General features: G+C 44.5%; 1 protein-coding gene and 1 non-coding gene across 6 annotated transcripts in view; one reads left to right on the forward strand and one right to left on the reverse strand.

Moving 5' to 3' along the window:
- Positions 1 to 5,144: 5,144 nt before the first annotated feature.
- TRNAE-CUC (transfer RNA glutamic acid (anticodon CUC)) lies at positions 5,145 to 5,216 on the reverse strand. Its single transcript has one exon. It is a non-coding gene; the product is annotated as a tRNA-Glu (tRNA).
- Positions 5,217 to 8,008: 2,792 nt separating this feature from the next.
- The window catches only part of NCOA7 (nuclear receptor coactivator 7), a 96,275-nt gene continuing 89,456 nt past the window's right edge, over positions 8,009 to 14,827 (forward strand). For 3 of the 5 annotated variants that reach the window (XM_061990619.1, XM_061990624.1, XM_061990623.1), the window contains exon 1: positions 13,018 to 13,160. The gene's annotated coding sequence lies outside the window, so the exon portion shown is untranslated. Of the gene's footprint in view, positions 8,094 to 13,017; positions 13,161 to 13,310; positions 13,397 to 14,827 lie in introns of those variants that run through there. The other 2 variants (XM_061990622.1, XM_061990620.1) reach the window with 2 other exon arrangements.

Genomic DNA, 14,827 nt, shown 5'->3' on the forward strand with positions numbered 1-14,827 from the left:
AGGATCAGCAAACTGTAATAGATAGCAGGTACAAAAGGTTTTAAGACTCCTAGTTTTCAAAAGCACTGAAGTACCTGTAAGCACACCAACAAGATGGGAATGAATAAGCAGAAGACACTACTTCTTAGTATTGTGCTGAGCTGTCACAGGGTAATTGCATCCGAGCTTAGAGTGAGGTGCCTCTTGCCTGCCTGTGGGCAGTGACTGCCTGCTCCCACTACCTGCAGCATGTTTTTCTCACACTGCCATGAGTTACTCATCACAAGCAGACCAGAAATGGAGTGCAGTCACCAAGAAAGCAGACAGGTGGAGGATGAGTGGTGCATCTTCTAAACTTCTGTGTTTCTGAGGAAATGTGGCAGTGCAGCATGTCACAGTGAGCTGTTGCGTATTGCCTGCATTCACAGTCAGAGCCGTCAGCAGCTCCTGTCACTTCTTTCTCAACAAACACAGACTTGGAGAGGTCATAGTGGGAAGCTCAAAGGTGAACACTGCAGAACTGGGTCTGGCATGCACACAAGAGCTCCCTGTGAGCCTTGCAGCAGCCAGGGAAGTCATGGTGACAGGACCTCATGCTCATTGTTTCATGCCTCACACTCAACTTTGGCCTGCTTGCTTAAGGGGAGAAGAGTACAGTATGTTTGGAGGGATGAAAGCCATCCAGCAAGAGCAAGATGCTCCATGTCGAAGGACCCAAGGGCATTGTCCAAACAAATCTGAAGACGTGACTTTCCACCCAGATTGGAATAGAAAATTAACAAATTGAAGATTATATACTGCAAAACTTTATCCCATTGGAATTAGGCAGCTTCTCATCCGAACAGAGGGAAAGCTAATTCCCGTTTCTTTCATTTATTTTTCTGGATCTCTTGTGCAGAACTGCAACTTACACAATAGCAATGATACTATTTATGGAATACAGAGTTGTCATTTATATCAAAAAATCTCCTGCAAAGGAGGCAGGGCCAGTTTGCGCATACAGCTGCTCTGAGGCAGAGCTGTAGAAGGCACCCTGCCGGGGCCACGCTCCATCAGCCACCGTGGCCCCGCCTGGGTCACTGCTATTCCCTGTCACACACAGCAGGCAGCACCACCAGCCAGAGCGTGTGTTGTAATATCAATTTATAGCCTGCTATTATTTTCCTCCTTTTGGGGGAAGCTGGCACCTCTCAGCTCCGTTTTCCTGCCAGCAAGAGAAAGATTAGGCACAGTGTAATAACATTGTCAACATAGTTTATGAAAATGTGATTAATCAAAAGAGCACATGGGAAAAAAAAACCCATACAAAAGCAGAAGGTAATGATTGACTATATCCACAAAGCAGTAATAAAAGGAGTCTAGAAAGCAGATTTTCACCATGTAAGTGAAAAAGTTCAAGCATTTAAAAGGATCAGAGCTTTCATAATTTCATGATCAGAGCACTTCTTAATAGGACATGGCAATTGCTCCTGTAAAAGGACTTTTTGGGAAATGGTCCTTGGATAGTATTATCTAGACACATTTGTGGTAATTAAATCCACATTGGATTTTTGTTACAATCATCTTAAATAAAATACCTCAATTTGGATAAAAGAATTTATCTTAAAACATGATTCAGAGTAAATTTCCCAACTAGTTCTGAAGGAACAGTCCTAGTAGGATTTGAAATGAGGTTGTTATTTTTTATTTTATCTTACTGTCCAGGAGGTATTCTACAGCAAATCTGTACCTAGGAAAGAGATTTACAGTTGTTTTTTAAGACACCAGTATTTTACAGAAAGGATCTTTAGGAGAGATAATAGGAAAGATTAAAAAAAAAAATTAAAAGGTCCACAGAAGAGATTGTACTTTTCCTTCCATCTCTGGTACTTAAATAAACACTTTGCCTTGTTTGTGTCCTTTGACTGCCATATGACAACGGCACTAGTGTCATAGCACAAACTGCTTTCAAGGTCCACCAGCCTTGTGAATCAGTGCAGCAAGGAACAAAATCAGACCCTTCTTTTCTCCCTGGCCATCTGATCATCGTGCCCTGGGATCCTGACCTGGGATGGAGAAATTCTGGTTCCCTCCTTTGCCTTGGCACAGACTTGCAGCATGATCTTCAGTTCAAAATCTACAGATAAAACGTAGAGATGCTGCTGGCCCATAACAGCAGCTGTAAAGACCAACACATCCAGGGCCACGTGGTTCCAGGTTAATAGTATATATCACCAACGTACAAATGCCACTGATAGACTGAGGTGTTGAAGAATCCAAGTAATACTCTTGATAATCCTGTGTAACTTCTCTTTTTTTTTTTTTTTAAATGCTGAATTAAGGCTATTTCAAAGACAGCTTGTGAAGCATCTATGCACAGCCTTAGAACTCATGGAAACACATTGCATGTGATTTGGTTTAATAACAGCTTTTTCCGTACATGAAGTTGGCTTTATCAGCAAATAAAAAGTCTTCATTACTTTATAGCTCATTGGAATTAAACCAGCACAATGTTAACCCATGGAATGAAATCTGAAATCTTCGGAGCAAGGACCATGCTGGGAGGTGCAAGTGGGTGGTGGCAGCCGTGGGACCAGGGTGCCACCTCGTGGCACGTTCAAACAGTACTTTTATCCACCAGCAGTCTTGTTCCCATGTAGAGTACAGCACGAAGTTGTTTACAATGTTGTTGTTATTATTATTATAACAACAAGAAGATCATATTGATCTTATATTTGTTTGAAATTATTCTAGCCTATGCAGCCATGTGCCAGATCACTTTTGTAATGTGCTTTTAATTTTATTGCCAGTCCTCTGCAACATAGTCTACCTTTTCTGGGGCTCCAGCATGACAGTGTCTTGTTACTTGTTATTTAAAGTTACTTGTTATTTAAAACAAAAATATTGACAAAGACTCTAGGAAAGATACTTCCAATTGTTAAAAACAAGCACCCCATTTCTTTTCTTCATCACATTACTCTAAGGCCCAGGAGCCAGGGAGTGAGAAACTGCTGAGGTGAACATTGATCTTGGAGCCTTTTCATCCCAAACCAGGACTAATCACAGTGGGACTCAAGTGGCAGGACATCAAGGTAGAGGGCTGGTTCCTATTCCTTGCTGAGTGGGTATTTGTGCTTTGCACATGGGCAAGTTTCAGGTCCTGGCATCAGACTGAAAAGGCATTGGGAAAAGCCTCTTAATTCCTAGCAAATTACTGAAACCTCTACTCTTTGTGTGCAAGAGCTATTCTGGTGACTTTTTCTAGGGTTCGAAAAACTTACATATGATTATCCTTTCTCAGATGACTCATGGTGCTAAAAGCATGCAAACATACTACTGCAAATGAGTTAAAATGAAAGGAAATTATTATTTTATTCCTATTCTGTAAAATCATACCTTTTCTAGGAAACTTGTTAGTGACTGAAATTCCCTTTAGCTGTTTCTATAATGACATATCATTTTCTGAGGTAGAAAACAGCAACTTTTTCCACAAACTTGGTAAGACACTTTGCTGAGACCCAAGAGAGGGGGGAGAATTTGAGATTCCTACACAGTTGTCTCAGTGTAATTCACGTGAACTGGTAATTTTTTGAGTTAATTTTCCCCATAGCAGTCTTCATGGTGCTGTGCTCATTACTGATAGCTAGAAAGGTGTTGATAACACACCAGTATTTTGGATACTGCTAAGCAGTGCTCCCACAGTATCAAGGCTCTCTCTCCAAAACTTCTTTCTTCCCAAGGCCTTCAGGCTGAGGGGCAGTGGGGGGAGTTTGGAAGGGGACACTGCTGGGAAAGCTGACTCAAACTGACTAAAGGAGGCAGTCCCTATCATATGACTATTGTGCTCAGTAATAACAGCCAAGGGAAAGGGAATAATTTTTAAGGCATTTTTCTTCCAAAGGAACTGCTATATGTACTGTGGCCCTGTTTCCTACAAAGTCAACAGGCATCACCTGCTGATGCAAAGTAGAGAATAAATTCATGTTTTGGGTTTGTTTTTTTTTTTTTTTTTTGCTTTTCTTCCATGTGTGCCATTCTTTAATCATACTGCCTTTAACACAATCCATGAGCTTTTCGTTTTATTACGTCCACTGTCCTGCTGAGGAAGCAGGGTGGGAGAGCAGGTGGGTGGCCAGCCAAGGTCAGCCCACTACATGCAGCCAAGATGAAAGAAAAGGTCCTCACACTGGTCTTTCTCTCACCCCACAAATCATGGGCAGGGATGGGAGATAGGAGGCTACAGGCGAAGAAGAGCAGCTCTTGCTGGAGCCCTACATGTGGGTTTGGATGCACAGCTGATGTGCTGTGCTACAGGACAGAATGGAGAGCTCAGGGAAGAGGAGGGAAGGCACCCCACTGACACTGGAATACAAGAGGCTTTACTATGTCTCATCACCCCTCTCCTTCCCCCCTGCCAGGGCACCCACACAATTTTTAAGAGCTGAGAAGGTGTAGTGTGAGCTTCATTGGAAGAGTGAGCGAAACAGATGCTAATGACAGGGAGGTATTAACACTTCCTTTGCCCTCTCTGTTTCTTTTCCACTTCCCAAAGAATATCTGGGATTCCTCTTGCTCCCTTAACCACATACCAAACAATCTTGCATAAAGTGGGCTTCACAAATACACAGCAAAGAAAGTCTGTTCCTCAGGCGAGTAAACACCGTGGGGAATTGCAGGGGCCCCTGATACCATGACTTGAAGATTCATGATGGCAGCAAATGACTGTCGTTTGGGGTAAAAGTGTGTAAATACCAAAAAACGCCAAAAAAAATCCCCAGAAAAATATGGTATTTCTGAGTGCTGGCCAACAGCCCTGCTGTACCCCTCTAGGCAAGCATTGCTCAGTGGCCTTTTGCTGACTCCTGGAAACTCTGTAAGTGGGCATGGGACGTCCATGTCCACACGTCACACAGTTTTGTGAAGGGAAGACTTCTTGACATGCTGGACCTGGGCAGCCTTCCCCTGCCTGCTCAACACCTTTACAGGCTGCTGAGACTTTGCACAGTCCTTTCATGCACGACTCCTTCAAACTACTAAGTGCTTCTTTAAACCCGCTGTTGGGCTGAAGCACTGACGCCTCGGGCTCGCACGGCAGCCGGGCAGATGCTCCATGAACTGTAAAATCAAGAGAGGGTCGGAGAGAATGGTAAAAATGGACGCAGGAAGGGGCGGGAAAAAAAGTCACCTTCCCTGACCGGGAATCGAACCCGGGCCGCGGCGGTGAGAGCGCCGAATCCTAACCACTAGACCACCAGGGATCCACAGGCATGCTTTCTAACTCCTTTTACTAGACCTAAATCTACTCAGCGCTTTCTTCTGTTGATGTCTTTACTTTGTGTTCCTTTTCTGGGCAGTACCAAGTCCCATGTGTAGGGAGGGTCGTTCCATTCTACTCCACAGAACGGGAGGGAGGCTGCGGGGTAGGGGATGAGGGGGCGCCTCAGGCGAGGCAGGTGAGGAGATCCTCGCCGTGGGCGGGAGGCGGAGATGGCTGTGGGAAGCGGAGCGGGACAGAACCTCGGGCCTCGCCGTCAGCCCGGCGGTGCAGGAGCCGCGTGGCCGGGCCGTTAGGAGAACGGCGCTGAAACGCGGGGCGGGGCAGGTGTCCCTCCGCCTGCTGGGGTCCGTGTGGCAGCCGCCGGGCGGGTGGCAGCTCCGGCGGGAGCGGGGCTGAGCGGGGTCGGGTGCCGTCCTTTCGTCTGGTCTGCGCGCGCCGTGCCGCACAGGGCAATTCCTCTGCGGGCGCTGCTGTAACGGCCCCGGGCAGGGCCTCGTCGGCCAAGGCGCCGCGCTGCGGCTGACGAACGGGAAGAAGGGCCGTGCTGGCGGCGTGTGCTTGTGCACCGCCTGATTCCCTCTGTGGGCAGAGGGTGGGCGCAAAGAGACCGCAGCTGCTGCGGATTGCGGTGTTTGATCTGCAGAGGAGAGCCAATCCAAAGGCCCCCTCAGCTGGAAGCCCTTGGCTTCCCAGAGGGAATCCAGGTTGGCAGTTCTCTTGCCTTGTGCAGCCAGGGCCTCCTTACATGATAGGTATGAAGCTATGACTGTTTTTTTGGGGTTTTTTTTTTTTGGTAAGGTTTCTATGAGAGGAGTGAAAACTCTGCCATTGATGCAGGTTATGTCTGCATAAGTGGTTTTTTTCCCTGGTGTGTTGATTTCATGAACAGAACAGATCTGCGACCTGTACTAGCAAAAGTAATATTCCTTACTATTTAAGAAGTGTCCAAAATGTAGGAGGGCTTGTTCTACCAAAGCAAATTTCACTGCTTCTCAAACCCTCTGAAGTACATTGTGTAGGAAACCTTTCCATGTTAAGATAGGTAAGCTTTAGATTATATGCTTGTGAACTCTGCAAATATGAATGAGCTTATCTTTAAAAGCTTTAGAGTCTGAAAGCAAATGGACACCACTTTCTTCAGGGAGGTATACAGGAGGTTTGAGTGTTTCGTTTCTCTTTCACCAGTGTTTGCAATGCAGCTTCCTTTGGGCTAGACTGGGCAATTTTACTGTGTAATGAAATAGATAACGTACAAAATGTGAGGCCCTATTAGATAAGAGTCTGATGTCTTATATATAGTGTAAGAACTGCATTTCACGTGTGTGTATCAATAGCTTGTTTGGTGAGTCTAAGGCATTCCAGGCCTTGAGGAGACAAAGCTGGGGAGTGCTGGAGGCAGAGCACAGCTCAGACTGAGGCACCACCAGGGCCTGAGGCCACCGTAAAGTGGGGGACATGCTTAGGTGAGAGAGGCCACCTGGATCCAGCAGTTAGTCTGTGCCCGTTGATGAAAAACAAGGCAAAGTGGGACATGGTCTTCTTTAACTCTCGGGCAAGAGAAAATTTGCCACTGTGAATACTGTGATGATTTTGGTCCAGAACCTGCAAGAAACACAAGCAAATATTTAGATGGTTCTATACTGCAAAATCTGAGCTACTTTTAAAGGAGTTTATGTGCTTCACTGGTGGCAGGATGTCATACTTAAAAGCATAGGTTTGGTCATCATGGGTGCTTCTATATTTCAGATAGGTTTTCTATATTTCTGTGGCTGTGATGCTAACAGCACTTCACAGAGCTAAGTTAAAACTAGGGTAGGTCCAGGGCAGCTGCATTTGTGATTGAAGCTGTGTATTACCGAAGAGTTGTTGCCACTGTTCTTTCTTGTGTGGCACCTCTGTGAAAGGCAGGAGTGAGCCCTGATTCTTAAGCTGCCCGAGTGAAAGATAGACTAAATATTCCCTTCAATAATTTCAGAAAAATAGGTGACTATATGAAAGATGGGATCTTGTGGCTGATGGTAGGGCAGGCAAACATGTTTTGTCCATGTCTTAAGAAACTCTTAGATGTAAAACAAGTAATTCTTGCTCTATTGTTACAAAGTCATAAAATAATTTGAGTTGCAAGGGACCTTTAAAGGTCATCTGGTCCAACATCCCTAGTTACTTGGAGCCTTGTCCAGCTTGACCTTGAATGTTTCCAGGGATGGGGCATCTACTGCCTCTTTGGGCAACCTGTTCCACTGTTTCATCACCCTCATTGTAAAAAAAAAAAAAAAAAAGTCTTCTCAATATCTAGTCTGAATCTAGATAGTTTAAAACCATTACCCCTTGTTCCATCACTGTGCTTAACAAATAGCAAGTTATTTTCAAGATATGAAATGATGTACCATACAAAATATTTATTGACCAGTGAAAGCCTTCTTGGTTACAGTGGTAAGAGTAGCAGGACCTCTAATATATGTACTAGAGAACTTTCACTGGTATAAGAAATCTTTTTGTGGACATGAACCTAAGTTGTGGGGGGCAGGGGAGCTGACCACTGGAACACCAGGAAAGTAGCATTGAGAGTCATATGCTGTCTAGTTATTTTTAGAAATAGCTGTCTTTTCTGTACAAGTCATGTGCACTGACAAAAGATTATGCCTTGTCTCTGGCTTCCTTTATCCGATAGCGAAACGCATCAGTGAAACTGTCAGCGATTCAGCCTCCTGACAGCACGGAAGCAGCCAGTGCCTGTGCCTGCATCCCTGCCATTCTAGCTGGAGAAGAATGAGCTTCCCCAATGCACCAGGGAAGGAATGTCAGAGGCCGATGTTTCTTTTCACGTAACAGAACAGTGGCATGTCAGTAAAACCAAGTGAGTAACGCTCAGTGCTCAGAGGTACTGTACCCCAGCTTTCAGAGTTTGGTATGCAAAGCTGAATTTTGGAACCTGAAAAATCAGAGGGATTACTTTAAGTGCAAGCTGTAAAACAGCATGCAATTAACCTGTCTGTTCTGTACGAATATATTACATATTATTATTACTACTCTAATTTGCCATGTTAATTGAAGTGTGGCAGTAGGCTTGCTATGTAAAAATGAGTAAGAGTAACATCAAAGTAATGTGCTAATTTACTGGAAGTATATTATTTGGGTATGCTTCTGCTATATAATGGTAGGTACCAATTGTCTTTACTACTTGGGGTAGTACATGCTTCAGCAGTAGTGAAAATCCTTGATTTGCACAGATATTGTAAATTATATTTATGACTATGCGTAATGTGTGCGTTTATCACTCCTTTTGCTCAACTGTGCATTTGATCTGGAAAGACCCGACATCAGCTTTCCTTCTATAAGTTAGCCTGATTTTAAAAGTACATCATCCCAGTTTCAGGGAGGTGAAGAGGAGGGGGAAAGAAAAGATCATGCACAGACATTTGCTATTTTATATTTAATTTCCATGTATGGTCAGAATTATTAACTGTTAGATTATAATGATTTTCTGGGGGAAAACAGTATCGTAGTTTATATTTCTTACATCTGTTTTCACCATAAAGGTGTTTTTATGGAAATAATTAAGGAAAATCCTCAAAAGGTATTGTCCAAATGTTAACAGCAATTCTGATACTCCTGGCTGCAAGATTATCTCCCAAGATACACAATGACTTGCTCTATCTCCATGCAGTTTAATTTAAATAGGGCTAGAGGGCAGTGTGTGAGAATTTGCAATGTCATGTCTTAATACTGTGTAGACTGGTCATTTGGTGTTTACAGAAAATATTTTAAAGATCTTGAAGAAAAATAGGGGGGTATCCCATCAGTAATATTTTAGAAATACTTTTCCAAATTCCTGTATGGTTTTTTTGATCGTCCATTCTTCTCTGGCACTGTACTTGATCCGGGAAAACCTGTGTCAGCTTTTTTTTCCTCTTAGCCTATGTTAAAATGATTATGGGGTTTGGGATAAAGTATGATGGTGAGGTGCTTCATCCAGTGTCCACTGAGCTCAAAAAAAATAATGTAGCTGAAACAAATTTAACTTTTTAATAATTTCTTCAAATATCTCAGTAAATTTCTTTTACAGAAACAAAGATAAAAATAGCAATGTATTGTTACAGAAGTCAACCCTCAGTGCATGGTAGGATGGAGCAAAGTCTCAATTATGCATAAAAGTTGCCTGTGTGGAACCTTTTTTGTGACTACTTTATGGTGAAAATTGTGAGAGTAATTGGGAAAAGCAGGATGACTGCTAATGGAGAAAGAAAAGATTGATGCCACCTTTATTTTTATACCTTTTCAAAAGTTAACTGTTATGGTATTCCAGCTTGTTGGTGTAATTCTTTCTGGCAGGTTGTCTTAAATAAACAAGCTGTAAGCGAATAGTTGCAGATGTTACAAAAAACATTAATTACATGAACCACACATGAGCAATATGATTTTTTTCTGATGTTAGTGGAAGCTGGTCTGAGTGCAGGCCATAAACATTGTCACAAGTACAATATGCTTTTCTCTGTAACGTATACAGCTTTGTTCATATGCACTGACGTGTGTATTGCAGAAGAGCAAAACCCATTCAAACATTTTACTTAAGTATCCCAAGTCTGTTGTGTCCTCTGTGTGAGTTTGTGGGATAAGTATTTTTCTAGGGTAAGAGTTCCCCAATTGGAAGTGATTAAAACAGCAGTCTTGCATTTTATCGTCATCAAAATAATACAATCAGTGATAAGGCAAATTTGCCTAATCCTGAAATGGATGAGCAAAATTAATTTAATTTTTTATCAGGTAGAGATATTCTTAAGTGCTGATACCACAACAGCAACAAACTAAACGATGTTAAGATCATTTGTGTTCAAATGAATTCCCATGGAACATGTTTCCAGAGGAAAGAGCAAACTGTCTCCCATCCTTTGTGCTGTAGGAATCATAGAATCATCGAATGGTAGGGCTTGGAAGGGACCTTTAAAGATCATCTAGTCCAGCCCCCCTGCAGAAGCAGGTTCACCTAGATCAGGTTGCACAGGAACATGTCCAGGCGGGTCTTGAAGATCTCCAAGGAAGGAGACTCCACAACCCCTCTGGGCAGCCTGTGCCTGGGCACCCTCACCGTGAAATAGATTTTTCTTATATTTAAACAGAACTTTTTGTGTTCCAGCTTCATCCCATTACCCCTTTTCCTGTTACTAGCTACAATAGAAAAAAGGGATGTCCCAACCTCCTGACACCCACCATTTAGATATTTATAAATGTTAATAACATCCCCCCTCAGTCTCCTCTTTTCTAGACTAAATAGCCCCAGTTCCCACAGCCTTTCCTCAGAAGGAAGATGCTCCAGTCCCCTGATCATTTTGGTGGCCCTGCGCTGGACTCTCTCCAGAAGTTCCCTGTCCCTCTTGAGCCGGGGAGCCCAGAACTGGACACAGGACTCCAGAAGAGGCCTCACCAGGGCAGAGTAGAGGGGGAGAAGAACTTCCCTTGACCTGCTAGCCACACTCTTCTTAATGCATCCCAGGCTGCCATTTGCCTTCTTGGCCACGAGGGCACATTGCTGGCTCGTGGTTAGTTTATTATCAATCAGGACTCCCAGGTCTCTCTCTCTGCAGAGCTGCTCTCCAGGGGTTTGACCCCCAGCCTATACTGGTGCATGCTGTTGTTCCTTTCCAGATGCAGGACTCTGCACTTGTCCTTGTTGAACCTCATGAGGTTCCTCTCTGCCCAACTCTCAAGCCGGTCAAGATCCCGCTGAATGGCAGCACAGCCTTCTGGGGAATCAGCCAGTCCTCTCAATGGTACCTGAGCAGGGTGGAGTCCCCTTGCACCCCACAACAGGCTCCTAAGTAGGCCAGAGGGTGCTGAGTGGGTTTGCAGGAAAAACAGTTACATTTTATTTCAAAAGTGATGTGTGTGTGTGTGTGTATGTATGTAAGTATAATATTAATCATTTTAGCAGATAGCCATAACTTCTTAGTTGCACAGCCCAAATAAAATAATGTATTAGATCCCACTCACATAGTTTTTTCCAGTGACACAAAGTCTGTGGATTGAGCTCCAGGCACTAACCCACAATGCTGTAACCAGAGCTTGTATGTGGCTTCTATTCCAGTCCTGGCCAGTTTATTCTGCTGCTCTGACAGGAGTTTGAGTGATGTCTTCCCCATGCCAGTAGGCTAGAATATGTGTTTGAAATGCTTGGGGCAACATAAATACTGTAGAATTGTGTTGTTTCTTTGTCCGCTATGTGGAACTTAGGCGTTGTTCTCATAGAGCTTTCTCCACCACATAGTAGAAGTGCTTGGAGCTAAGATGGACAGTGAACTGGTACATTAGGTCAGAGACAACTTTTCCTGGAGCTAAAATAAGGTGTTTGTTACTGGTCTCAGTGTGCAAGTTCAGACAAGAGATTAGTAGGCTTCTCACCACTTTGATGGACAGGGCTGCATATCTTCTGTTGTGACTGGGCAAATACTAAAGAACTCAAGAAAGTGGTATTGGTTTATGTCTGCAGTTTTCTCCCCATTTTTTCTCCAATTTTGTTACCTAAGCCATACCAGAGGAGTAGCTGAGAGCAGGGCCCCATCCTTCTGTGCTGTTAGAGAACCTTTGTGCCAGTGAGGTCTTTGAGACTCTAACCAATGTAAACTCTGGGTTTGCCCTTTTTTTGCTAGGGTAAAGACACAAGATACAGTAACTTCGATGTGCTATCAAAATGTATTCTCTAAGCAGAATACTTTGTTTTAAAGATCCCTGTCGTGTTAAATTAACTGCCTTGGAAAAAAACCTCAGATGCAAACTTCAACTTTAGCTTGAAGTTCAGCAGCAAGTTTAGTGGGGGAGTCAAGACAATTGTCCCAGTACTGATGCTGAATGTAGAAAGCATGTGGTACGAATAGGGTGATGGTGGAAGTCAGCTGCCTGTCCTATCAGAGTTGCATTTGGTTCTTAGATCAACATATAACATTTCAAAATGGATCTTTAAGCAGCTGTTAGGCTGAAAAAGAGGCTGTTGACAGGCAACCGCTCTTAAAATTAAAACTTGTTTAATTTGTACCACTGTGATTACTAAGAAGAAGGATTCTTATCTTGAGACACCTGTGCACCACTTGGTGTTTTACTTTTGCATGTCTTTTTCGGATACGCATGTGTATGTGTGCACTTTGTGTTGTTTTTTGTTTATGCAGGCCTCTACCTATCTTCAAGCTTTGAACTGCAGGATCGGGGGTTTAATGGTGTGATAATATGATAGGCCTTTCCTCCAGCTTTCCAGTCTTACAGAGCTGATTACCAATCGATGGAAGGAATAGGAAGCTAGATCTTGTTTAGGCTGGCTGCAACTGTCTGGAAGGGTTTAACCTGGAGTTACCTCAGGTAGGGGAATGTCCAGCAGGTTTGGGGTTTTAGGGGCTTGGGTGAAGAAGCTAGCATGGGAACAGCAGACAAAGTTTGTAGTTTTTGTTTTTTCATGGATCTAAAGGCTTTGGTTAACCTCAGTTTCAAAGTTGGTTGCTTTGGTTTAGCATTGCCTGTGGGAAAACTCCTCTGCAGAGAGGCAGAGCCCTGCGCTTGGGCATTGTAAAGAAATATGGTACATTCGGGTTTCTTTTGGCCCGAAAGACAGGCCCCTTTCCCCGGGACAGCGATTGCCCGTGAGGTGGGGTGGTAACTACAAGGCTCTGTGAAGCAGCTGAGGAAAAGCCTGCCCAGCGCTCCGGTGCGGGCCCGCTGCCGGAGCACTGCGCCGGCTGCAGGCCACCGCGGTCCGCTGGAGCCGGGGCGGAGCCGGGAGGGAGGCGGGGCGCAGCTGCGGCCCGGGCCGTGGGGAGCGGCAGGGCCGACGCTGCTCCGGCAGAGAGGGGAGCGCTGCAGCCGGCGCTCCCGCAGCCACCCGGCAGAGGGGCCTGGGCGCAGCGCCGAGGGGCCGCTATGCCGCCCGTTCGCCCCCCTGCAGGTGCGCGCCGCGTGGGAGGGCGCGTTATTTTCCTGTTTACGCCGTGCCGAGGGAGGGCGGGGGGCGGCGCGGTCGGGCTGGCTGGCTGGCTGCTCGCTCGGCCACGGCCTTGTTCCCTAGCGGGGGGCGGCCGGGGCGGGAGCTGAACACCGGCGGGGCGAGCAGGGTCCGGCGCGGCCGGTGTTGTGGTGCCGGAGGAGCCGTTTACATGCTGGCCGGTGAACAGAGCTGGGGAGGTGAGGGGCGGTCGCGCTCGTGATGTATTTCTGCCGGGGAGGCTGCAGGGACCCGGCCGCCGGCCCAAGCGGCGTTGCCTGCGGTTCAGTGCCTGCAAGACCCGGTTTTCTCCTCTGCTACCGCCTTTAACCAGCCCGTACTGCCAAGTGAATTGCTTTATTGGCATACACGGCTTCAAGCCTTATTATTTTCTCCCTCCTCAGATCTTGGATGATTTACTGGAATGTTCCAGTCTCTCTATTAATTTGTAGTCTCAGTTTGTCATGATTAAGAAGCACTACCGGGTGCCAGAGGTGTGTCAGTAACTGATTTTTGTCTGTTAATTCTGTGCAGCGGACTTTCCCCTCTGTTCCTCATCATATGCAACTTCAGAGTTGTTTTTTGGCTGGAGTAACTTACCTGTGTGTTGGTGATGTGTGTGTGTAGTATTATGGTGCTAAAGGGTACTGTAACTGTCTTCTAAGTGATGAAGTAAGATGGTGAACACTTATTCTCAATAGCACGCTTTTACCATGACTTTACTTGCCACAATTACTGTTATTCCATTAAGCAGTCATACATTTCTTGAATTAGTGCATAATGATGGACTTAAGAAGTAGGTGCCCATTAATTGATTATGGTTTGTCTCAAATGCTGTGACCCAGACTAAGGGCCTGTATTGGGATGGTACTCAAAATGGATATTGATGGCCTCTCCTAGCATATTGTTTACATAGTGTGGAAATCATGTGTTGTTAATGTTGTTTTGAATGTGTATGTATGCACACATAGAGTTCAGAAAATTAGCAGAGAGGATAATAGAAAATGCCAAGACAAGTATGCATGTGTATGTCATTTCTGAATGAAATTATCACGAATATATGTCTTCAGATATAAGTTGTGGTTAAAAATATGTAAGTCCTAGTGCATTTTAGGCTGCTTTCTCTTTCATATTTTACTTGGGAAATGCTGATAAAGATACATAAAATATTTTAAGGGTCTGAACAGGCAGGTAATGTTGGCCCTGTGAAGAGTCATGTTGAAGCTGATGCAACTTCTGGTAGACAAAATGCTGCGTGATTGGCTTCCTCTCCCTGCTTTTTTTTCTTAATGGATCAAAATCTTTGGTTTGGAAGGAAATTCTGTGCTTCTGTTAAATTCAGTACCTTTCTTATCTTGTCGTATGTTATGTCATGAAAAAGAAACACTTCTAGAACATCTGATTAAGTCAGTTGTGAGGCATAGCCTCTAAATCTCTCTCTTCACTTTGCCCAGTGTCCAGTTCTCCCTGCTCCTGTTTGGATTTGTCATGTCTACTGTTGAAATAAGCGATTCTCTTTGGAATTAAATTGTCTCATAATTGATTGGAACAGTCCATGTCTTTTCTATAGGAATACACCTTTGTTGCTTTTTGTCTACAACATTTTGAAAGAACAAAACTGACTGGGGATT

Source organism: Colius striatus, chromosome 2 (assembly GCF_028858725.1).
Source record: "Colius striatus isolate bColStr4 chromosome 2, bColStr4.1.hap1, whole genome shotgun sequence".
Classification (NCBI taxonomy): Eukaryota; Metazoa; Chordata; class Aves; order Coliiformes; family Coliidae; genus Colius; species Colius striatus.